At 39.6% G+C, this 25,455-nt stretch overlaps 1 protein-coding gene across 4 annotated transcripts in view; it reads left to right on the top strand.

Annotated features, from left to right (window-relative positions):
* The window catches only part of EFNA5 (ephrin A5), a 288,937-nt gene that overhangs the window by 213,644 nt on the left and 49,838 nt on the right, over window positions 1-25,455 (top strand). The gene's annotated exons all lie outside the window — the stretch shown is intronic.

Here is a 25,455-nt window from a genome sequence, read left to right as displayed (position 1 = left end):
TGTTAGAAAAGAGATACGTGGGAAGTAGAGCACTGGCCTAAAAATATATGTCGTACCCTAGTTAACTTAGGTTAAGTGAATTTTAGATTGATATGTATGGACATCTCCTTTTAGGATGATGTCACTCACCACCCCACATCTCTTAATTAGCCCTCTCCATGTGGAATATGGAGCTGTAGCCATGCACTGGGTCCCTAATTCTTTTTCAATTAAGCGTTTTAAGTTAAAGGCACAGTTAATACGTCTAATTTGTATTATGCCTATCAAAGCTAAAACTGTGTTAATCAAACAATCATGGAGTATAAAGCATTTTCCAGTCGGTGGATAGCATTTCTCTGCAGGAAGTACTCAAAATCAGAAGTTTGGCAGCACCCAATCAGGGTAGCTGTGCATTAAAGTTGTTCTGAACATATGCTAATGTGAACTGGACCAAAGTGTTAGTTTTACAGATCATTACAAGGCTTGTGAAAAAGAATAATTCACGCTGAGTAAAGTGAAGAGAATTATCCATTACCAGATTGCAGTGATGAGCTCTAACAACAAAGAAACAGGCATTTTGGTTGTCTTACATGACGCCTGTGTGCTGCCCAAGGGAGATGGAGTCAAGAGAGCTTAAAGACAGAGTGAGGAACTTTCGATCCTAATCTGATGCAGTATCTTAAATAATGTATCTGATAAAAGCAATGCCCACTTCTGTTATATATGTAGTATGTCAGGTCTTCCGTCAGTTAAAGATTTTCAAGGAAAGTGCTGGTCAGAATTGAAAACCACATATTCATGAGTTTCCCTCTGTGGCTGGTTAGTAATTCCTTATCCCATAAAGAATTTTAAAAATGTGCCAACTTAAGGAGGTCAGAGGCTAAAGCAGGGAGGTGTTTAATGTGCATTTTTTCTCTCTCTCTGACTAATAGACTGTTGACATGAGTCTTTTGTATATTTCCTGGCTAACTAAATATATGCATGATCTGAGTGGGGGGAGGAGCAGAGACTGCTCAGATTTCAGGATATGAGGTTTTGTTTAATTTCAGTCAATCATTTGTTGATGGCAAGTATACCAGATGAAATGCATCCTCCAAATGAGCTCTGAGATCTTTGGGTCTGTGTTTATAAATCATCTTGCCTGCCACGACACCACATCCAACAAATCCTGTTGACACTGACAGGGACCAGATGTGCAAGGCCGTGGCAAAGACATTAGGTTTTGACATCAGCTGACTGACAGTTACATTTGGAGGCACCATCGGAGGGTTGGAGATTTTGTCCAGTCTATCAAGTAGATGGAAAATCTGCATTTAATGTTTTCACATGCTTTTAAACCCTTAACTGAAGATAAAACCACCTCTGTCCATGGAACTGAGCTTAACAATAACCTACTTCTAGCTTTTTATACTAAATACCTCACTCTCATTGGCCTTCACCCTTGTTCTTACTCTCTGATTTTTGTAGCCACAGAGGGAAGAGAGTTTATAAAGTAAAAAACTATATTTACGAAACATTTATAAAATATATTGCCCTGAAATGTTTTCTGCCTTGTTCCATCTCTGCCCATCTCTAAATATGCTAAACATGATAAATTTTTGAGCAGATAAAGAGATACACAGTAAATTTTACATTCTCACATTAACAAATTTATCTTAAGTTCATTATGAGTACTATGTATATTTATTATGGGTACAAATATGTTATTACAAAATTTTCCTAAATTTTCACTTTTAAGAGCTTAATAACTTCTGGAAGTGTTCTGTTTCTAAACTTCCAGGTTTAAAAATCTCTAACACAGGAATAGTAGTTAAAAGTAGATTACCATTCTAAGTCAAAGATTCTTTGCACAGAGCTAATGAGAGACTGAAGTCATTTCAATCCAATATTGAAAAGAACAGGTCACAAAGTGATGAACTGATTTCAAGTAGCATTTTGGGTGATTAAATGTTTACTCTTTTTTTTCTTTTTTTTTTTTATTAAGTGAGAGTAGGGGAGATAGGCTCCTGCATGTGCCCCGACCAAGATCCACCTGGCACCCCCATCTGGGGCCGTTGCTCAAATCAATTGAGCCATTGGCTGTGAAAGCGAAAGAGAGAGAATGGGGAGAGTGAGGGAAAGAAGTAGACGGTCACTTCTTATGTGTGCCCTGACCAGGAAATCAAACTTGTGATGTCTGCAAGCCAGGCCGATGCTCTATCCGCTGAGCCAACCAGCCAGGGCCTAAATTGTTTATTATTCGTCTTTAAAATAAAGCTATATTATTATATATTTTCACCAATAGTTGGATGAAAATAAGGAGAAACAGTTTAAGTAAAAAGGTTTTATTTATCTTTAAAAGATTTCTCATTGAGTTGAGCATAAACTATTTAAAAATAAATACTTAAGAGGGTTATAGAATGGGCTATGACTTTGGTTTTCAGTCTTTATAATTTCTGCAACAAAATGATGAATATATTTTTATTTTTAGAAAGCCCCAATATCAGCATTAGCTTGAATTTGTGTAAAAGTAATTGCAAAGTGACAGGAGGAAAATATTCATGCTAATTATGATGGCAATTATTGGCTTGGTTCATATTGGAACCCCTTTAATGTTTGAAGAGTGGGTTAATGGTGATCTGCGTTCATTCACTTGTTCGGCCATCTCACACACGCGTACTTTCAGTTGGCATTTTTGCTTACAGGCTGCTGAGAGCTGATTATTCTAATCAAAACCGTCACAATCAGGAGAGACAATTAGCCAGGTTAGGCCTCTGCTGATTTCGCGTGTGCCCCTGAGCATCAGGTGGCCTTGAGCACTCTTGAATCATATCAACAAGTATTTCAATAATACCTACTCCACTTCACCTGATGCCTTTAGTGTTGGCCTTTTATCTCTGGAGTTGCTTGAGTTTGTGAGTTCTTGTTTATTTTACAGTGAGACCTCAAGGTATTGAAATATTCAAAAGTGGAAACTTGGCAAGCGTCATTGCTATTGGCATTTTAAAATCACCTAGTCAGTAGCTCTAAAAATCATAAAATCAATTATCTATATATAGGTTTCTATTTGATGCTGTACTTGTGCACTTGGAACTCTAGAGAGTTTGATTCCTACGTAAAATGCATCTACACCCAGTGCATAAGACAGAGTTCCACATGTAATGAGCCTAGCATGTTTTAAGCCTTAAGTCAGAATGACATAAAACCCATTTTGGCAATAATACGTTTTCCTATTTTTCATATGAAAGAAATTTTGTACTGAATATAACATTTATTTATTGGTCTGGTCATTGATTTTACCAGAGATTAGAAGTTTTTTAATTAAAAAAGCAATGCCTTTTATCAATTCTTTCAATATCTAATATGTCTGAACTGACTTCACATCTTTCTAGTTGAAAATTCTGCCAGTTTTAGAACTGAAGCTTGAATGTAACTACTATATATTCTGGGGTTTTGTCATCAGATATATACCATTTATTTCAATATCCATTTTAGTAGTATAATATCATTTAGCAATAACATGTTTTTAGAAGGAAGCCAGAAGATCAAGTAGAGATTTTAAAACAATATAGGGCATGCTATTCTCATATGAGAGCACATATAAGAACCTCTTTGAGGTTTATATGAATTTTTGAAAAAAAGAAGAAAGGAAAAACCAGGCAAGCATTCTTATTTTATTGGAAGGATTAAAATATTTTACTGGAATTCTGTATTTCTTTATGTGTGTGCATGTCCGGGTGTGTTCCTGTTATCCCATGTGAATGGCCTTTAGTTATTGCATTTCACTGATGACTCTAACGAGTAAGATCAATGAGAAAATGACTCTTTAAGGGTTTACTAAATAAGGGATAATAATTTGTTTTATATAAAGAGATTTTTCATTCATAATCATTTTGAATTTTAAGTGAGTATACCCCTGAATTTTTATAAGCAAATGTCAGCTCCATAAGTATATTTATTAAGTAGGTCCACATTTTGAAACCAAAAATATATCCACAGTTGTGCTACCTGTCACCACTTAGCCAAATAAGTAGAGACAAAGATTGACTCTTTATGGGTGCATTGTTCAGATGGCCAGCAATCTGAGAATATGGGGGTTCTGTACCCAAAAACCATCTGAACACCTAGTCTCAGCCAACTTTTTTTGTAAGAGAAAAAAGGGGATAAGTAAAGGGTTTGGAATTTAGGGAGAAGTTGTATTAAGTCAAAGTTGCAGTCTAGGGATTCTTCTAGCATTTCTTCATCTGTTGACCAGTAATTGTTTATCTGGGTCCTTGTCAGCAGGTGTCCAGTCCTTGGGACATCAGAGCTTAGATGCCATCTTGTTTGTGGATCTCCTGGGCCTGGGCCACAAAGGTGGATTGCATGCAGCCTCATGAAGTCACAGGCCATTCATCTATCCAGCTCCTCCAACAAAGCTTTTTACTTATATTAATCATTAATCCTATTAAATATGACTAAAAGCTACTATTACTAAAGCTGAATTTCTAATTCTTGAGTTTCCCCTATCAATTTGAGTAATCTGTATTTCCCTATGCATGTATTCATTAAAACTTATTTATTCTTCATCATTCTCTCTTTACATATAAATAAATCTACCTTGAAAATATTTATTCTTCACCTCTAAAATAGTAAAGTAGTTGAAGTCTCCAAGTGTATTTTTAAGGATTTTTTTTCCATTTTGCAAAATTTGGAAATATTTGTTGGGTCTATTTATAATTTATGGGAATAATTTTTTATCCTAATTATTGTGTTTTGGGCTTGAACAATCTTGCATTGTTTATTTTTGCTTCATTCAAATGCAGAGACAGCCAATACAAACCAATATAGCTGGTTTATCCAGTTGCTCTATGGGCAATTAAACCAGGAGTGTTATCTCAGCAGGAGTAAGTGGGCAAATTACACATGTGAAGTGAATGGATCTTTGAAGCTTGAGCACATAGGTATTACTGGGCAAGAAGTTATGTTACGATTCCTGTAGAGATCAATGGGGATTTATTGATCAATACCAGAGAATAGAGAAGTTATGGCATAAACTTTTAATATTTGTTTTCTGTCTTGGTGAGACTACAGCTACTCCCCCCGCCCTGCTCCCCGATATAACAGTGTGGTCCTCTGTGCATTGTGAAAAGAGTTCTCTGACTTCCTAAGGGGTTAACACTAAGGGATCAAATGCCAAGACCAGGCAGCTCTTGTTTCCTGCAGTTGTCTAGGGAAAATGGAAAGGCTTCAAATCATTTTTACCTTTGTTCTCTTAAGATATGTGACAAATGATAAAACATTGTGACTTTTAAAATATTACTTATGAGTTGCCACATATAAGCAAAACTCTCATATCATTGGTTTAAGTGGTCTCTGGTTGACGTAAAAAAATACTATATAATTTTAGAATTTTAACCCCCCCCCCCAGTGTCTCTTACAAAACAGAGTCCAGTTCATGTGAAATAATGAATACTTTGTTGGAGGATTTAGTAGATGAACCACATACATCCAGTGCCCTGTTTTTCACCCTTCGCCCTCTAATTGCTCAGTGTTTCACGCATTTATCATTATAAGCAACATTTAAGGAGCAAAAGTAGAAAAAACATTTGAGTTACTGAGCAATACTTTCAGGCATTAGGCTTTCATGAAGTTGATGTATGAAATATAGCTTTGAACATGCTTAAAGACATCAGGAGGAGAAATGATTAAGTCAGCAAAACTAGTTTAGAAGGAAGACAAAAAGGGAGAATGGTAGCAGGCATTTCACAATTCAAGACCTGCGACTTTAAATAAAGTCCCAGCGAGGCTGATAGCACCAGTTTTCCAGGAACTGAATATTTTTCTGCCATCTAGAGAAGCCAAGAACTTTGCCTTTGTAATCTTAAACCCAAAGACACAGAGGTCCCAGGGTGCTCAAAAAGCTTTTTTATTTCAATGAATCAAAATGACCAAAAAACATTTTTGTTTGGCATATCTCAGTCTCTGTCTTCTAAACCCCCTCCCTTCTCCTAATGCTAAAATTGAGGCATATAAATTATGTCAAGTCTTTCTGTCATGGTTAATCCCAATTTATTGCCAAAAATAACATAATTTGAAAGGACATGATTTGCCTCACCTTTGGGACCTGCTGGTCTATCTACCATGTATAACAACAAAACATTTACGTCATATCCTTCATTTGAGAGCCAAAAGGGAAAGTTAGAGAAATAAAAGAAATTATCTCCATCTGCTTAATGTATTGTCAACAGTTTTGGAGACAGACAAAATCTTAAATTACCCCCACACTTAAGGTACCTAATTACCTTCCGAAAGGCTTTGGAAGCGAAGTTTTATCTTTCCAGAGAGAGTAATACAGATGTTTTTTCCCTATCATTTTTAGTAGGAGGGAACAGGTGTAAAGCAATATTGATTAAGTGCACGTTATTTATTTATATCCCGTGATGGGGATGTTGGAACCTGGAGAGCTCCTCAAGGGCTGTAGATGTTAAAGAGACTATGAAGCTGTTCAGAATAGGCTCGGGAGGAAGTTTCTAAAGGGTGACCTCACTGATTTTTCTCATCATCTAGCTTGCTGTTTCCTGTTGGGCTGCTTCGGCCCTTGGTAGGGTTGGGAGCAGGTGAGGGGAGAGAAATGCTGATGTAATAAACTGTAACTCCAGCTTCTCTTGTAGCTTTTTTTTTTTTTTTGCATTTTTCTGAAGCTGGAAACAGGGAGAGACAGTCAGACAGACTCCCGCATGCGCCCGACCGGGATCCACCCGGCACGCCCACCAGGGGCGACACTCTGTCCACCAGGGGGCGATGCTCTGCCCATCCTGGGTGTCGCCATGTTGCGACCCTCCTGGGTGTCGCCATGTTGCGACCAGAGCCACTCTAGCGCCTGGGGCAGAGGCCACAGAGCCATCCCCAGCGCCCGGGCCATCTTTGCTCCAATGGAGCCTTGGCTGCGGGAGGGGAAGAGAGAGACAGAGAGGAAGGCGCGGCGGAGGGGTGGAGAAGCAAATGGGCGCTTCTCCTATGTGCCCTGGCCGGGAATCGAACCCGGGTCCTCCGCACGCTAGGCCGACGCTCTACCGCTGAGCCAACCGGCCAGGTTCTCTTGTAGCTTTTAATCAGTGCTGACATTTCTATCAGTCGTCACCACGCAAGTGGTCCCTAGTCCCGCCACTGTCCATGTGGGAAGAGTGGGGTCCTTTTCCTGATTTTAGCCATATTTTTATCCTTCTGACCTTCTATACCAAACACTAGATTCTCAGTCATCATGACCTCCTTGTGTCCTCTGAATGCTAGATGCTATGCCAGCTTTGAGCTGTTCCTCGGGCCAATGAGTTAGAGATAATGAATGGAAATCCTGGAGTAGAATTGGCTGTAATGCCATTTCGTATCATTTCATTTTTAAATAAACCAATTACCAAAGATGTGCTAACTACTCTACACGATCCATGTGCTAAACTGAAAAAGTGTTGTAGAATCTTTAGGAAATCTAGTGTTTGATTTATTCAAAATGGAGACACAGTGAGATGAAGTGACTGGCCCAGTTCACACTGTGTATAAGCAAACAGTATTTAAACCCAAGTCTTTTAACTCCGTATTCATTGTTCTTTTGGTCACTGCACATTAACTTTTTAGCAGATGTGGTCACACTTAGAAGCTGCAAAATAATGAACAAGATGTTAGAGGTTACTTTTAACTCTGTTCTGATGTTTCTGCCTCTCTTTAACTTACCTTTTATTCATGTCCTTTTCCTCAATCCCACAGATGCCCTACTTCAAGACTGTGTTTCTAGGCAGTTGTAAGAAGCTGAAGTACAAAGAGCGTATGTGTCTGACATATGCTTATTTCTGTAGCTCCCATGACACAAAGTATCTTGCAGAAAATAGGGCCCTTCAAATAGTTGCTGAATGGATGAATGAGTCAATAGTTGACTGTCAGGTGCAGGGGAGTGAGGATCCTCAGCCAAAGCCCACATGTCTGTGTCTGTGTTGGCTAGGTCTGTTGCAGTAGGCTCCTTGTGATCCTTTTCCCCCAGGCTTTCTCCCCACCCAGTCTGTCTTCTTGAGGGCTAAGAGAATGGTCACTTTAAAACTCAAACATGTCCTGCACCATTTCAAAACTCTTCTCTGGTTCTCCATTGCCAGCCTAACTCCTTTTTCAAAATGAAGTTTTCACCTCCCTTGGAGCTTCATTTTCCCCCTCAATAAACTGCTTGCTTTCAAGCCTTCTTGGGTTTGTACCCTCCCCCTTGCCTGGAAAGCTCCCTCCCTCCCCTTCTTTGGGGATAATTCTGTCCATCACCCAAGACCTGGCTCCTCTGTGAGATCTTCATGAACCTCTGAATGTCTTTTGCAGTCTTCTGTATTTTCACAAGGATTTGGTACAAGTTCCTCATAAACACTTACCACATTCTATTGGAGCGGCATGTGTGTGACTGTCTCTAGGCCAGGTCTGCTTGCCTCGTTTTGGTTTCTCTACCTTCAGTACAATGCCTGAGCCACAGGAGGCAATCAATAGACATGTATTGAATGACTTAATTAACGAAGAGAGACAGGACATAAATATGTGAAAAGTCAATCAAATTAAGCAACAGTGGAAGGTCAATCTAATATATTGCTCAAGTGAAGTGTAATTTCAAAGTTTAAGTTAAAATAGATCTTCTTGCAGAGAAATGTCATTTATTCTAATGCAGTGTAATGACACTTAATCTGTAGAGCTGACCTCAGTAGAATTGGGAAGTCTCAAGTATTTCCCTAATATCTCACCCCACATCTCTGTCATTCTGTCCCGTGCCCCCTTCTTGAGGCCTTTTCTCCCAAGACTGCAGAGCACTTAACTTTTTCTCATCCAAATTTACCCACTGTGTTCCTTAGTCTCACACAGCCCTAACTCTGCTAGGTGACAGGTACTAATGAGTCAGAGAAATTAAAATATGTTAATGCATTAGCTGGCAGGTATGATTTCCCTCCCAGGCAAAATAACACTTTACACATATTTAAGAACTGAAATTCACTTTGGAGAAGCCCTTTTTTTTTAAAAGATGGCTTTTGTGTTCCAGAAATCACACCACACAGGCAACTGCCCATCTGTCCACTGTGTATTTATATATTCAACACTCTCCAAAAGCTGACTGGATTGTCTTTGTGTATCTTAAGCAGTGCCTCCCATGAGTCAGCATGTTCTTTCCAGTCTATAAATTTCTTTTAGAAACCACTCTCCTTTCATAAACAAAAATTTGTTATAATTATATTCTATCTAGTCAAGAGACGTTGCAATGACTCTCAAAATATTTATCTTTATAGATCTTGGAGACTTTCAAGATATTTTTCAAAGTAGTAAAATTCTTTCTTTAGTAGTTAAAAATATCTTTTTATGTAAATAATACAGTGGTACATATTTCTTTTACCTGTACTACTTGTCAAACATGGTTGAAGCACTGTATATTCCATCCTGATTTATTCATTTAACTTACTTAATCCCAACAAATGTCCTACGGGTGAGGCATTATTATTATTTTCATGATATAGATGAGGACACTGAGGCATGGAAAGGCAAAGGAACTAGCCAAGGTTGCACAGTAGAAGCAGAGCCCAGATGTGAAGCTAGGCAGATAGCTCTCTGTCCCTTTCTCCGATTTTGTCCCTGTGACGCTTGCTGCCACCGATAAGGGTAGTTGGTACTTCTCAGTTACCAGATGGATGTCTGTGAAGTCTGGGAAATGAAGATAAGGTTGAAATATCTTTAATCAACTCTGATTTCCTTGATAACCACCAGACATTAGGAAACTTCTCAAACCATATGTGCTGAAAAAGCCAGGTGCCACAAGGAGGATTGCAAATGAAATTTTCTTTCCACTCTGATTTCCACTTTTTATCAGTGATACCTCCCCAGTGGTTCGGGGGAATGTCTATTAGTGTTCCTGGACATCTTGTAACATTTGCAGGCATCCTCAGAGAGATCTGGGTGGCTGAACTCCACACCTGCCAGGTGTCCCTCTGCCCCTGTTGAACATCTCTGCCTGAGCAATTCTAGAATGCCCCATCAGCTGAGAAGCCTCCCCTTTCATAGGCTCTACACCATGTGATTTCTCCATTGTTGGATCCATGCTGCCAGTAATAGAGAGCAGACTTTCACGGGACTTCCCCCTCTTCCGTTCTGACCTAGGTAAATTAGTGCAGTGAAAGCAAGAAATAGTCACAACCCCTCTAATAGTGCACATGTGTGTTCTGTGCAAACTGGATGGAAATACCCTTTGGGGTTGAAAAATCATATCTTAAGATAGCAATTGTGGACTCTTTTGTCCTACAATCAACAGCTTTTGGATCACTTCATATTTGACAAGTGAACTTGACTCTAAGGAACCGCTGAACCCAAATCATTTCATTTTAAAATAAGTTATTTTACCATTAGTTCTGAGACTAAAATTAGATTTGTTTACTTGAACCCATAAACAGAAGGCATTTAAATTAATAAATATAGAAAAACAGGTGGGGACATATACATACATATTTATTTTTTCCTCCAGGATGAAGCCCTAAATAAAAGCATTATTTAAGACAGGGAACAAATAAATAGCAAACCGTGTCTGAAAATCGTTCTCCTGCAGGTTAGCCCTTCCGCTGGTTTTCTCAGTAAAGGCTGTTTTCCTTCTGTGCTTGCCTGGCTCCCACAAATGAACTGGGGAAGGGACTGCCACTCCTGCCCACACATGGCACTGTGCCTCCCGGTTTTCTCATCTGTAATCCCAGTTTGCACTTCTGTTTTGATTTCAGCATGACCAAAGCACGGGATTCCTTTCAAATGTTTACGTACAACTTTAAAATTGAAAAGAGAAGTTCAACCATTAAGTATTCTCATCTTCTCAAATTTTTGTTCTGACTTGATGAGGTGAAATACTTCTTCATGGCACCCACAGTCCTGCTTATGCAAACTTGTAAATAGGCTATAAATGCAAAAGCATATAAAAATCTGTACAACTTTGGCTTTGCATTATTGTTAAGTCAGCAAAGTGCGAGAGATGAGACAAGAATCCAATCAATAGCTGCAAAAGGCAAATGAACTTGCATAAATTAGCACTTTAATAGGAAAAGAGAAATGCATGTTCTTTCATCTTTCAAGCCATACATATTCTTAAAGAGGTTAACACATTATCCTGATTTATTTTTGTTCCTTTATAAGGGTACAACAACTAGAAAGTGCAAATAAATTGAGCTTGAGGTGCCCGTTTGGATGCCCTGAAGTCAGATCAGTGTGTGAAAGTACAGTGTGTAGGACTCTGCATGTTGTGTCCCTGGATGGCACTGCTGTCCATGTTGCTCATAGAAATATGGACACAAACATCTGCAGAGGAAGGTCTGTTCTGTGACCAGAGTTTGTCTTGGAGGAACTAGTCTCCGATGCTGACATTTAGGCATTTCCAGTGTTCTCTACGTTCACACCACATCCACCAAGGAAGTGGCAGGAGGGATTTATTGGCTGTAGACCGTCTGGGTGTTTGAGACCTGGGCAGCCACGATCATCATCTGCCACTGCAGCACCTCCAGTAATAATTGTATTAACCATCACCATCTCGATTCAAGGAATTCTTGAGGAGTGATAGCAATGAGCTCTGTTCCCCATTCTACGGTTGACCCTAGAACGTGGGTTTGAACTGCAGGACCACTTGTATGCAGGTATTTTTTAATAAATACAGTCAGCCCTTCACACCTGTTGTTTTCCACCCGTGTATAGAAAATAGTGTATTTGATCTGTGGTTGGTTTGAATCTACGGATACGAAGGGCTGAGGGTAGTTAAGTTTTGAAGGAGTCAGAAATTATGTGTGGATTTTTAATTGCATGGAGGGTCAGTGCTCTGGATCTGCATTGTTCAAAGGTGAACTGTACCAATTACACTGTTTTGGAGGAGGAGGTGGGAGTTGGGTAGGTGGCCCTGGCCCAAATGTCAGAAGGTATAACAAGTGTCCGGTACTAGCTTCTAGCCATAATATAATTAGCAATACCAAAAAATTTCCTCTACCACTTCTTCCTCTTCCCTAAATCTCTTTGTTGACTGCTTCTGTCTGTGCGGTTGGAGCTGGGTGTGTGAGGCGCTGTCCCGTAATCCTTACTGCCTTTGCTAGTAGACCGAAATTGGAGCCGTGGATTTGCCTTCACCTAGGCAGCCTTCATCCCAGCATAGCGGCCCAATCATTTGTTCTGCTGGTTGACTTAATATGGGCCAATAAGAAATACCCTAGGACAGGGAAAAATCTGTGCCCAGGGGAAAATTTAGATATTTTCTTTCAGGATATATTAGGCAATATATGGGTTTGAAGTAGGCACTTTTTAAGATACGTGTAAAATTCACTTTTATTTTTTTAAATACCTGGACAACTTTTGCTCTTTGGGAAATCTTGTAGAAATACTATCCTAGGGGAAATACCATCTGTATTGTTGGAAGAGAAAGAAGAATTAATTTTCAGTGCTGTTTTGGATCTCAATCCAGAAAGCCAAAAAGGGTTTAAAAAAAAAAAGTCTGCCGAGTATCAAGATTTCTTAACTTTTCCTTTGAATATTTTAAAAATAGGTCTTTCCTTTGCCCTCTTCCATTATGGTTAACTGTAATCAGTACTTTATGGTTATATTATATAGCTTTGCTTCATTAGGGCAATGAAAATGATATTGAACAATAGCAATAGAATGCAGGAAAACGGGTTGTAATTCAGTTGGAAATGGCTAATGCGGTAGACAGTCGATAATACAATCAGCTTGGCTTTCCTAGGAAAACAGAAGCTAAATTTCCTCTATTTTTCTCTCAAACCAAGTTATCAGGCAGGGGTGGCGGAAATGCTCTGAACAACACTGGGAAGCTGGCTGCCCCTGAATCGAGAATTTCTTTATGCAGAGAATTTTGAATGACATCTACAGGTCCTGGGAAGAACTACTTACTATTTAAGACTCAAATTCTCCTTGGAGGTTTTCTTTTTTTCTTTTTTTGTAAGCGTCTAGATAATGAACAGTCCTGAAAGAAAACAGCTGGATGAGATGGTGTCTCTAAGTTTCCTCCAAGAGTATATCTCTCTGTAGTCTTGATGGGTTCCCGTGAAATTATTATTGAGTAGCATGAGCCAAGGGACAACTAGAGGCTATTTCTTTACGAGTCTTGGTCATGCATGCTGTGTGCATTAAGGAATTTATAATTACTGTAGGTTAAGACTAGAAAACATGAGTAGGGTCCAGGATTACAAAGGCAAATAGCCTGGTGTTTTTAAGTAGTGGTAAGTTAGGATTGTGTCACTTTTAACTCTAGTAACTTGGTTGTAATGGTGGTTGCATCAAAACCAATTATAGAAAGTTTTATTTGAGCAGAATTTATAGATTGAATGGTGTACATAAATACTTAGTTCCAAATGTAATGCTGAGAATTCCATTTTTAATTCAGTGAGTGCTTGGGGACGCTGGGTTGCAATTTACCATTAAGGAAAATAAGAGTGATGCGTCTAATTTTGAGTTGTCCTATAAATTTTTCTAGTCATTAGAACCAACATTTTTCTCTTGTGCGATACGAATTTTTAAAGGTCCTAATTGTTTAACAGAGAAGAGTAGTATTCCATGTTTCCATATACTTCCTAACATCTCTGACATCTTTAGAAATATTAATTAATCTTGAAGCCATCACCCTGATTTAAAAAAAAACACAACCGCCTAAGTTTAATACTCTACTAGGAAGTGCTGCTATGCGTATGTGAGTTTATTCCTTCAGTTTTTATGCCAGAAATTCATATTTAAAATAAGCATTTCCCATAGTTCCCAATTTCCAGTTCATTTTCTCTAGCAGGTTAGAATAGTTCATAATTTCTTAGGATTCAAAACCCTAAGCTGAGGTGTGTGTGAGCTCCACATCATGCCGAGTCATGTAGTAAAAGCAACTTCAGCTTGGCTTGACTGCACAGGCAGAAGGAAGGGGCGTGTCTGCAGCCAGGACACCATTCTCTCTTCCCTCTAATATTCTCTGCATATTAGTGCATGCTTCTTAACAGCCTCAACAGAGGATAGACTTCTTATTAGCTTCCTAGATGATGTTTCTATGCTGCCCACTTGGCCTATGCAAGTCATGTGTTACTATTTCACATCGTGTTCATGAAACCATAGTAACTAGCACCTTTAGTGACCCAGACTCATGCTTTTCAGTGAATGACTAGATTCATTAAAATATCCTTAGATGAGTCTTCCTCTTGTGAGTCTGTTAGCTACAGGTTGTTCTGAGACAGAAAATCCAGAGAGTACCAAAGTGACCCTTTTTGCCACACCATCACCTCCCAGAGATAGGGTTGGAAAGTACACTTCGTATTTGTGGAATGGGGGGAAAAAAACTAAGTTTGTTTTAGACTACAACATGGGTTATGATTTTAATTAAATATTTGATTTAATTAAATATTTAATTCAACACAGGGTAGGTGTTGAATTAAAGCATCAATAAATGAAATTGCCCTATTCCGTACATAAATCGACCAATGAGTCACAGTTATCCTCAACTGGGTATGAATTGTGCTAAGACCCAGACTCATTTACCACAGTTCATACATGCCTTTGTTGTTTCTGACCTAGCTTATCAACATGAGTTTGTAACTCCACAGTAGCTCACATCCCCCTCTCTCTCTGACTTGAACCATTTGAACAGCAATAAAATGTTTATGTGTGTGAAAGAAAGTTTGGGAGGGATCTGGGAGTATACTTCTGAGTGCAGAAGAAAGCCAGTTGTGACCCTGTTCTCTCAAGGCTCAGGGTGCTGAGTTGTCACCCGGCATGGAGTGCCCATTATCACCCTCATATTTCAGCGTCTCTGTGTCTTGGCACTAATCATCCCTCTGAAACCTACAGTCCCCACAAGTGGCTCATTCAGAGCTTGTAGCAAGACCAAAAATTCTGAGAGTTCAAGAGGAAGGTCATGTGCATTTGCTTTGAACTATCGTTCTTTTTCCAAGGTAGACATTTTGATAGTTGAAAGCAGAGCTCATTAAAATGAAGGAGAAGGGGAAAACAACAACTATATTCTCTGTCGTTGACATAGACAAGCATGTAAGTACAGAGATATTAGAGCACTTGAACATCCCCGAAAGTGCTGAGATTTATTCCTAAAAAATAAGTGGTGAATTGTTTATTTCTCTCCCTACCTTTTGTTTCCTTGGGATAGATCAGTTAGTTTCTTATTTTTATGATGACATTATTCTTGCATCTACCTTCTGTGGTCCAGGCTATAAAAGTAAATAGAGGATCCAGCTCAATGAATGAATATTCTTTTAATGAGTGTGGGGAGGAAATAATAATACTAACTGGTGCAAAACCATTTTTATGTGACAAACCAAAGTACCTTTGTTCCCCAGCTCCCCAGTCTTAAGCCACAGGCCACCAGTAAATGTGTGTATAAAATGAGAGTTTTATGTATTCTGGTGTTAACAGAGGCACCTCGCAGCTTGTTTTGTCCCCAGAATGCACTCAATATGATTTTTGAAAGGTGGTGGCATATTCTATTTTAATTTCCAGGGTCAAGGAAGGGTAAAATGAAGTATGTGAGTTTTCTGTAACACCCTTCATCCTGTCTTTGGGTGAAGGCCTTGCTGAAACAATGAGATAACACAGTTGCTGGGTGATAATGCAGTCGTTTTCATGGCGGCAATGAGTTAATTTCAGAGGTGAAACTGCCCTTACTTAGGAAGACAATGTGCCTTCTCCCTTCAGACCAGCATTTGTGCAGAATGGCAGGTGGACGGTGAGTGTCTCCCGCATGTGGGATGCTGGGCTGCCAGCCTCAGCTTAACTTTGCTCTTTTCTGCCACCTGTCTCTTCCTTCCAGGCCATTATTGCCTTGTTGTTGTTCATTGATTCTTTATATCTCTTACATCCCTGTCAATAATATAATTCAGTACCACACCCCCCCTAAACTGCCTGTACTAGTCTGCTCAGGCTGCTGTAACAAAATAACAGATTTGGTGGCTCAAAAAATAGAAATGAATGATCTCAGCTCTGAAGGTTAGCAGTCCCAGATCAAAGTTCCCCAGGCTCGGTTTCTGGTAAGAGTTCTCTTCCTGGTTTGCAGAGGTCCATAAAGGGAGAGAAGGGGGCGGCACTCTCCAGGGGGTGTCTCTCCTTAGGACACTCACTCTCCAGTGTCTCCCCTTAGAAGGACACTAATGCTGTTGAATCGAGGCCCCACCCTTTATAACCTCATTTAACTTTAATTCTCTCCATAATGGCCCTATCCCCAAATACAGTCACACTCAGGATTGTGGTTTCAACATAGGAGTTTGGGAGGTAGTGACCCAAATATTCAGTCCATAGCACCACCCAAATAATAGGAGAAAACAAATCCTGAAATAGAGGACCACGCTATCACAGGAACTTTGTAGCAGTTATTAAACGTTGAACGGGACCCTCTGTGCCTCCGCCCCCTAGCAGTGGCCCTTATGAATGCATTGCAGTGATGTCTGCAGGGGAGAGCTTGAGAAGTCTCAGGCTTAAGCTAAGTGAAGAATCTCAAACACTTGCTTGCCTCCTCGTCTTTCAACAGTGACCTGGAGTGGCTAGTTGAAGGGTGGAAGGGGAGATTTCTTACCCCCAGAAATGCCTAAGGACAAAGCATTGGTTCTGGTCTTTCTCTACAGGGATTTGAGTCTGCCTGGTAGCCCTGAGGTGTCTCTGGTCGGATCCTGAGAAAGTTGCTTTTCTCTCCTGACCCTGGCTTGGGGAACAGAGACTGGATGTCCTGGTAGGAGGGGCACAGTCTGTGTTCCTTATGCCCCCTGTTAGTTGGAGCAAAGCTTGAGCACATCCCAGCCTGGTCTAAGCCTGACCTGAGCAGAAGGGAGCCTCAGAACCAAAAGATCCTCTGTACTGCCAACTCGTGGTTGCCGGGACACAGCTCAGAGCAGAACAGCGGTTGGCAGAGGCTGAAAGGGAGCCTTGGATGTTCCTGCCAATGTGATAGGTGGTTGCAGGGTTTTGTGAAGCAGGCTGATGAACCCTCTCACACAGAGGCGCCTAATGCTGCTCAGCTGTGTAATTGGGATGGAAATGGGCCAATGAGAGGCAGCAGTTTGTGCTTAACCTTTTGGGAGTTTTGTTCCAGGAGACTGTGGCAGGGCGGGGCAGGGGGGGCACAAGAAGCATTACAAATAATAAGCTTCTCCGCCTGATTTGTAATGAATTAGTAATAAATGGCCTGGCGCTCTACGAAAGTCTGACTATTACAGAGCAGCTTTAGCTAAGTGCATGGGACCACATCTCATTTTGATCAGCTGTAGCATAGCAAAGACATGTAATTATCATAATCTAACAATTAGCCTGGCATCACTTTCCAGTGTTTAATTACCCCGATAAATGGTAATTGAATAGAGGACTTAATGACAAGAGAGAAACTTTCATTCTGCCTTAGGTGCTTAAGTTGACTACTCAGCTAGGCATAATTTTTCCAGCTTGAACAACAGTCCTGATTATCATTTTCCTGTTTGCATTTGGCCATTATGTTGTTTCCTGGTCCTGACCTTTGTTTACAATATTATTTAGCACCATTCCAAGTTTGATAGGGGACCCAGAACTTAGAAGGAAATTATTGGACACTTTACATAGTTTTCCTGTTTTTAAGTATTATTTCTAGTATCCTCCAGCTACAATTTCCCTTCTCCGGGCATCTATCAATCACTGTGTGCAGACAGTGCTCAGTGTTGGAGATCCTGGGATGAGGAACCACCAGCACAGTTTCCAAGGAGTTCTGTCCTATGTTAACACAAAGAGGTCTACGTAAAAATATGGAGTGGGCAAAGGTAGGTTTACAGTTGTGAGTACATGAAACACAGTTTATTCTAATATTGTCATGCATTAGTTATTGTACCAATTTGTATTACAACTGTAAGCCCACTTTTTCCCACCCCTGTATTATAACAATAATTAGAGTGATTTGCTTTCAGTGCAACCCTGGAACAGTGAAGCATTTACCTTGAATAGATTCAGTACTTTTTATGATTCTACCCATCACCTAATTTCTAATGACCCCAGCCTTCTTCTCTCTCACCTTAGCCTTTTTCCTGGTCCCAGAGTTTTATCCAGCTGTTCACAGGGCTCTAACCAAACAATAAAACTAACTACTTTTCCCATACCAATTTACCTAGAACCAGCAACAGTGTCTGCTTTACATCCTAATACTTTATATGAAACACTATGATTATTATGTTACCAAATATGTTTCCCCTTGCTCTATGAAAATAGAACAAAAAGCCATAAATATGTATTTTTTTCTTCCAGCTTATTGGGTTTTTTGTTTGTTTGTTTGTTTATTTGTTTAATAATAGACTAATAAAGCTTAGCTGCATGCCACACAGATCTCAAATACCCTACCCCAACTTTATTGAAGAGTCAGGGCCAGATTTTAGACTTGGTTGCTAATGATCCCAATAAGTTATCATCGAGCCATAATACAAATATTTATCTCACTGTTTGCACACCAGTACTTCAGAACGATTAAATCATTATTTGAGTTAGTTAATAGAAAGGACACTTATCAGAGCACTTTTGTTCTGTTTTTATTATTGAAACTAGAAATGGCCTGAAATTCCACTGGGTAACTCCATCTCACCGAGATACAAAAGGGCTGCCTGTGTGTAAGCAGTCTGGCAGGCGGTGTATTTGTTTGATTGACTCCTGCGTCCCCTGAACAGAACCAGTTTGTTTAATCCTTCTCTCCCAGGACAGGGGCTGGATAACCTGTTCGGTGGTTTCCTGCATCTGCTTTGGGATCTATGTGTAGGAGGCAGGTGCTCTGCTCTGTGTGCCTGACATGATGTAAAACTCTGGCTGACTTAGGGCATGAGGGCAGCTCTGTCAGGAAGCTCCTGGCCAGCAAGAATAGAGAAAAGGCTGTTTTGCATCGTAGGAGTGACCTCTCTTAGAACATACACTGATCCAGGTGATACTTCTTTACTTTATTTTAATCCCTTTTTCAAAACCACTTGAAGTGATCTGTGATTGTTGGGTCTGCAGAGCTCTGCCTGGTTAATTCTTTGGCTGAGTTGGCCTATTGATGTTGACACATTCCAACTCCGTGCCCGAGGCTCTGGTGGGGGCTCAGAAGCAATTAGACTGTCACCCAAAGCTCCCAGTCCTAGTCCCTTCTTGAAGGAAAGTCTTGTTTGGGTTCTGCCTATTTAGTGCTTTATTTTTTTGGAGCGCCTCAGTCAAGCCAATAAAACAAACTCCAAATGAGTTAAAACATTGGAGGAGACAACATTTTGTGGGCCCTGCATTTGAAACAAGTATTACTCCTGGGAGATCCCAGTTTTAAAAAGTCGTTCAGCCTGATGTATCTTGGACTTGAAAAGCAACAAGTGAAAGCTATTTGAGGTATTTATCCTCACATTTGAGAGGAATAATTAGTATTAAGTGGGATTTTTTTCAGTCACTTGCCTTAAGCACCTTGTGTGCATGCATATATGGGGGGAAAATGACAGGTTGCTATCCTCAACCACTAATTAAGTCTAAATATCTGACCAATTAAATATGTCTTTTCCCATTGCCAACTATTATTAAGTTCAAAGCAAAGCTCTCATACTACAGAATTCATAACTACCGAAACATGCATGTGAAAGAACTTGACTGGCATATAGTATTTTAACTACAAAAGTGTAAGTAGGAAACATGTCTGAAATTCATCCTTGAGTAGTTTTTGTTTTAAGTGTAAATCTTTACTTCTGTGGGAATTTTAATTATTGGTGAGTTCTAGAGCTGGAGTGGACGTCCTGAAATGATGTGTTTTTTTCATGTGCTATATACCTCGTTAAGCCCTAACAACTGGCCTGGTAACAGTGAAACTGTCCATGACTGACTGTCTCAGAGCTGAGAAAATAAAGATCAATTACCAATACACATTTCAGCCCATAAGAGGCGAGGAACATTTAAATCAGTAAAAGAAATCTTTCTCTGCCCCCCGTAAGCTATGCTAGTATTATTTCTCTACCCCAAGTTTGACTTGCTGTTTATATTACATGCTTTAACTTCAGCAAGAAAACTGCAACAAAGAGCATATCTCCAGATTTAGGATACGAAAGCCATAAGGCTTGCATTTTGTGCTGAAAGGAATAACAGGAGACAAGAAGAGATGTGTTACACAACAGAGGATGCTCTTCTGCCTATCTCCTCACAAAACGTATTTATAAACCCAACCCCATGTCTACTGCAGGGCCCACAGGCTCTCAGGATGAGTGAGAAATGCTTCTGGTTAAAAAGAGACATCCTATTCTGAAATTAGCCTTTAAATCAGTAACAGTAGATTTGAAAGACAGTGCTGCCAAGATATGTTCACTCTAGATTTAGTTTCAAATTGGGGAGGAACCCTAAGCTGATGCATGTGCTTAATCTTTGACCATAAATCATATCCTTCTTTTACATTTCAATTTTAGAATGTAATATATTAAGTTGCCTTGTAATTAAAGAAGTGACATTGTAGTTCTGTTCAAATAAGAGTATTCAAATCATCACCACTTTGACAGATTAAAGTACATTTAAAATGTAATAATCAACTATCCAGTTCATGATAAATAACATTTTCATTACTGAATCCTTTAGAACATTACAGGAAAGGGGGATAAAGTGTCTCCCAGCTTCCTAACCTCTCACAAGCACTCTGTCTCCTTTCAGTATGCTGTTTCTATATTTATGGAGCGAAGGAACTTCACTCAGGAGCTGTTGATAAAAATACCTCCATGCACATTTCCCTGGAAGCAGGCTCTTTGCTGTGCCAGCAACATATGCTAAAGGCCAGTTCGGAACATTTTAAATATGCACTAGACCCTTTTTCTTCTAGCGCCTAAATTAAAATACGATTTGACTTTAGCCAATGAGGGTGGAATGAAGGGAGGCACTCTGCAGAGAGGAGTGGTGAGAGATAAACTCAGAAGGGGTGACTTGCTGTGCTTCCCTGCAGCCTGAATCCCACGGTGCTGCCTGTGCGTCCTTTGGACTTGGCCTCCACAGTTGTCAGTACCACAGCCCAACGCACATGGTGGTAAAGGAGGGAGGAGGCTCAGTGACGTGAAAACCAGCGGCTGAGAAAGCAAGCTAGGTGCTATCTGCTTGCGACAGCTGAGAGGAGCCAAGGACAGAGTGCACTGAGACCTTCCCCTTGAAGGGAAGGACTGGGGTACTCCAGTCCTAGATGTCCCCTGTGGAGGGACCCAGTTTGAAAATGAATTATTTAATTAGGAGGAGCAAAGTCCCTGTGATCATGAAACGATGTTTTGGTCCCTGCCTCAGTAGAAACTTGTGACGCCACTGTTGATAAGTAAAGGAAAAGGCAAATTGTCCACTATTACCTCAGCGCTACTGTCTTTATCTCATTTGATTTCTGAGATTCAGGTCATGGTTCACTTTCTCCAGGCAGGTTAAACAATGAGAGAGATATTAATAATAATTTTAAATTTATAACAAAAATTGCAGAATCAACTAATACAAACATCTGCATGTAGGCTTTTAATGCAAATCCCAACTTTGGTTGTTATTTTTGCTATTAATTGCCCCAATCCCCCCCCCCCCTCCCAATCCTCCAGGCAGCCTCTGGGCCGTCAAGAATTATCATAAAGTTCATCATTCACTTTTAGTAATTGAATTGATTACAAAGAACAAGTTTCCATGCAGAATTTTATTCTTCTTAATTAACTAAAATGACCCTTTCACAGTATGTATGACATTCTCAACCAGTCTTCTCCAAATTTTGATTAATGTGTACAATGTATTCTTGCCATAACGGAGTACGTACACTATTATCTGTTATAAGGAACATTGACCTGGGTAGCCACACATCCCGGTGGAGAATAAGGACCATCACTCCATGCATATAAGGTATTTCCTGGCACTTGAGACCTTTGAACTGTGAGAACACAGCCAGGGTAGTAATCATTTCACTCCAACACCATCACTTTTCTAAGTGTGGGAACTATGCATGCTTTTACATTATAAACCACTGTGATAATTCAGTAGAGGTTATGTTATCATTATTGTTGGCTTGTTGGTAATATGTTCATAATGTGCAGTGACTTTAGAGAGGTAGAGATCCTCAGATCTCTTAATACAATAGGTAGAATTAAGGATGAGGTGAGGAATAAAGAGGACGTATTTCCAAGAAATTTATAGCTGTATCAAACTGGCTGTGCTACCCATGGCATCTGTAAATATTAGCATGTGGAATCATTCTTCCTCAATGTGAATCTGCTCTTTTAAAATGAGCTAAAGCCCATGAAAGCTGTTTCCTGATGGAAAAAAAGATCCCTTTATCTGAAAGCCTAACAGCACTCGATTCTTCAGTAAAACTGAAATGACGTGCGTGATTTAGATGCTAACCCTGTAATCTGAGGCTTCTTCTAAATGATGCACCCTTTGGCCTTCATTTTAGGAGTTTGAGATCAACCTACTCTGCCTTGCAGCCAGCTTCTGAGAAGATCAGTATAAGTTGGATGTGGGCAATTAGAACTGGTAAAGCTTTGGAGCCATTGTGGTGAGGAGGAAAGAGAATAGTTTCAGAAACATATAAGACTTGGGTTGTAACTCTGCTACTCATTTCCTAAGAAAATAATTGAGCTCAGAGATGAACAACTTCTCTGAAAGTCATTTCCTCTAAAATGAAATTAATTATAACCACTCAATAAGAATTTCATGGGCAACTTATGTAAGGCCATACCATAGCACCTCCTGGATATGGCAAATATTTGCTGCATTCGTGAATGAAGAAGATAACTGAAACCCATCATGAAGGAGAATAATCCCTCTGGGGGGATGGATGCAAAGTAGACTGCAGAGCTTGGTGTTAGCAATCGACTCTCAGGAAGTGGAATAGTGGAGAGCTTCAGTTTGGAAGCCAGAACTTAGGTTGCTTGTGTTTGAATTCTGCCGCCACCTTTTCCTAGTTGTATAACATTGAGTAGATTGCTTGACTTCTTAATCTCAGTGTTGTTTTTTTTTCATCTTTAAATGGGGTACAAACAATGCCTACTCTGTGGGATTTGTGATGGAAATTAAATTGAGATAATGAATGAAACACAATAAGCACTCAATAATATTAACTATATGTATATGCTACTTCAGAGTAAGGTCAGAAAATAAAATAATGCTTCCTTGCTATTTAGATGTACTATTAAGATATTTAACCCTAAACTTTTCTTTGGATTTGGATTCTCGTTGGTACATTAAACAGATGTCTTTTATGAGTTCTAATTTATCATTGTTTTTGTTTATATTGATCCTTCTTTGAAATTTACATTAGTAAACTAATTTGTGTAAATTAAAGATCTGAAACATAAGTCTGAGTTCTAGCTGGATCATCACCTTTAGTTTGTCAAATGAATACAAGGATAGATATAATAATTCCTGGGCAATCACACTTTAAAAATGGGTTCCATAGTGATTCACTTTTAGCACCCTACACAAAGTAAAATGTCACCAGAAAGGAATGACTAGTCAACCCAAAATAAACCAGGTCTTCAACCTAATGGATTGTTTAATTAAAATTTCAGCAATATTAATAGGGTAAAAGGATAAAAGCTGGAAAAGGGAAGCTAAATATGAAGCATAAAAGAACTGTGACGTAGACTACAGGAATAATAGAATAGTTCTGGACAGTGGTGGTTTTTTATTTTCATGTTTAAGCAGTGTCGAGTGCTAGCAGAAGCTAAAATGAGTGACACTTAGGGAAAGGAAAAACATCCCCCTTGAATGTCTTTAAAATCTATAATAATAATATAATAATATAAAGTGCATCTGGGCATTGTCTTCTGCTGCAGTTCTTGTCTGGCTCTCGTCCAGAACTTGTCAGGCTCCTCTTGAGTGCTGATGATTCATAGCCCAGCACCCTTTTATCTGAACACTGCAGTGTCTTTTCTTTGTACTTTGGCAGTGATGTTACCTTGATGTTCAAAAATCTTTTAAAAGCAACACAGGCTTCCCTTGCATCTTGACAAATTGTTGTCTGCCAGTAATGAAGAAAAAGTAAACTTGGTTCTGTGATCATTGTAAATATACAGAAATAAATACTTGCGAAGGTTTTTTTTTTAATTCTTAGTATTTTGAGATCCTCTTACTGAAAAGTAATCTGATCATCTTTCCTTATTTCCGTTGTATAAATCAGTACGCCGCTTTTCAAAAGCATGGGTCAAACGGAGGTTTTTGTAGATCATTTGATATTTGAGGACAGACTTAGGACTTTTAAGAATGGAAACATAGAGATATCTCTGTTGTATGCTCTTACTGATGTTGTTTAAATGTTAATATTTTATAGCCCATTTGAATATGCTTTAATGTATCCCTGATTGCAAGTCTCAGGGGTCTCTTGGAGCTTAGGGGAAGCAGAGGGGCAAGGAAAACGCACCTGGGAGGAAGACGAGAAGGAGGAAGGGGAAGGGAAAGGCTCTGAGTCCTTCATCCTAAGGGTTTCAAGGGCGCTCCCAGGGGAGGATCTCAATAGGATAGTCACCAGCTTTCCAGGTGTGTTCTTTTAGGGTTCCGTTCTCCACTGATTGGTCAGCACCAAGGCAGGGGTCAGTGCATCTGGTCCTGAGGTCAGCCATTGGCTTCTCTTTGTCTGGGTTTGCTGGTTTTCTGTGCTTGGAACTGAAACGTAGCTGAGGCCTAAATGTTATCTCTAGGGGTTAATGCTTAAGCGCTTTTCTCCAGCCCCTGTTTGCTCCTCCATTTTCTAAAGCCATGTGACTAGGAATATGCTGGGAGGACAGTTCAGGGGAAGACCTGAATCTCATGACCAGTGATATGAAGTCAGGGCATCGAAACCACTTGACCAGCTAAGGGAGGAAAGGTTACCTTGGGGCAAGATCCTTATTTTCCCAGTCTGGCTGTTGCTAGGCACCTGGGGCTTTCCACCCTGGTGACCTTCTGTGCCTGGGCTCTAGTCATTGCTCTGCTCACGTCTGTCTAACTGCCTACCACAGGATCACCGGATAGGAGTTAACAGAAGCAGATTTATATTCAATATAAGAAGAAACTTGCTAATATTTAAGGATGTCTAAAAATGAAATAGACAAGCTCCTCATCACTAGGAAGTGTTCACACTGAGACTGTCTGACTTGAAGGTTATATGACTTTATGGGTGTTGTATTTCAGCAGTAACACAGTTTTATGATGAACCTTCTAAGAGCTCAGAGAAGAATTTCTTTGTGACATAAACAGATTTACTAAGGGAAATACCTACTAGAACCCCAATTCTCCATTCCGGGCCTAACGCACTCACTCACTGTTTCATCAGTATGCCTTCGGTTTTTATTTTCCTGTACAGTATATATGTTGTTCTGTCTTCTTTCCAAATTTAAATTTTATGATTCAAATTCTCTCAATTTTATGACCCTAATTCTCTCAATTTGTGTAGAAAATTGAGAATCACCTCAATTATAACAAAAACAATCCAGTCCTTGATTTGTTCTTTAAATTACTTATTCATTTATTCAAAAATATTTATTAAATGAAACACTATTTTAGAACTAAGAAAACTTTGCT

Source organism: Saccopteryx bilineata, chromosome 4, assembly GCF_036850765.1.
Source record: "Saccopteryx bilineata isolate mSacBil1 chromosome 4, mSacBil1_pri_phased_curated, whole genome shotgun sequence".
NCBI lineage: Eukaryota > Metazoa > Chordata > Mammalia > Chiroptera > Emballonuridae > Saccopteryx > Saccopteryx bilineata.
Note: the sequence above shows the minus strand (reverse complement) of the source record. Positions and strands in the feature narration are given on the sequence as shown.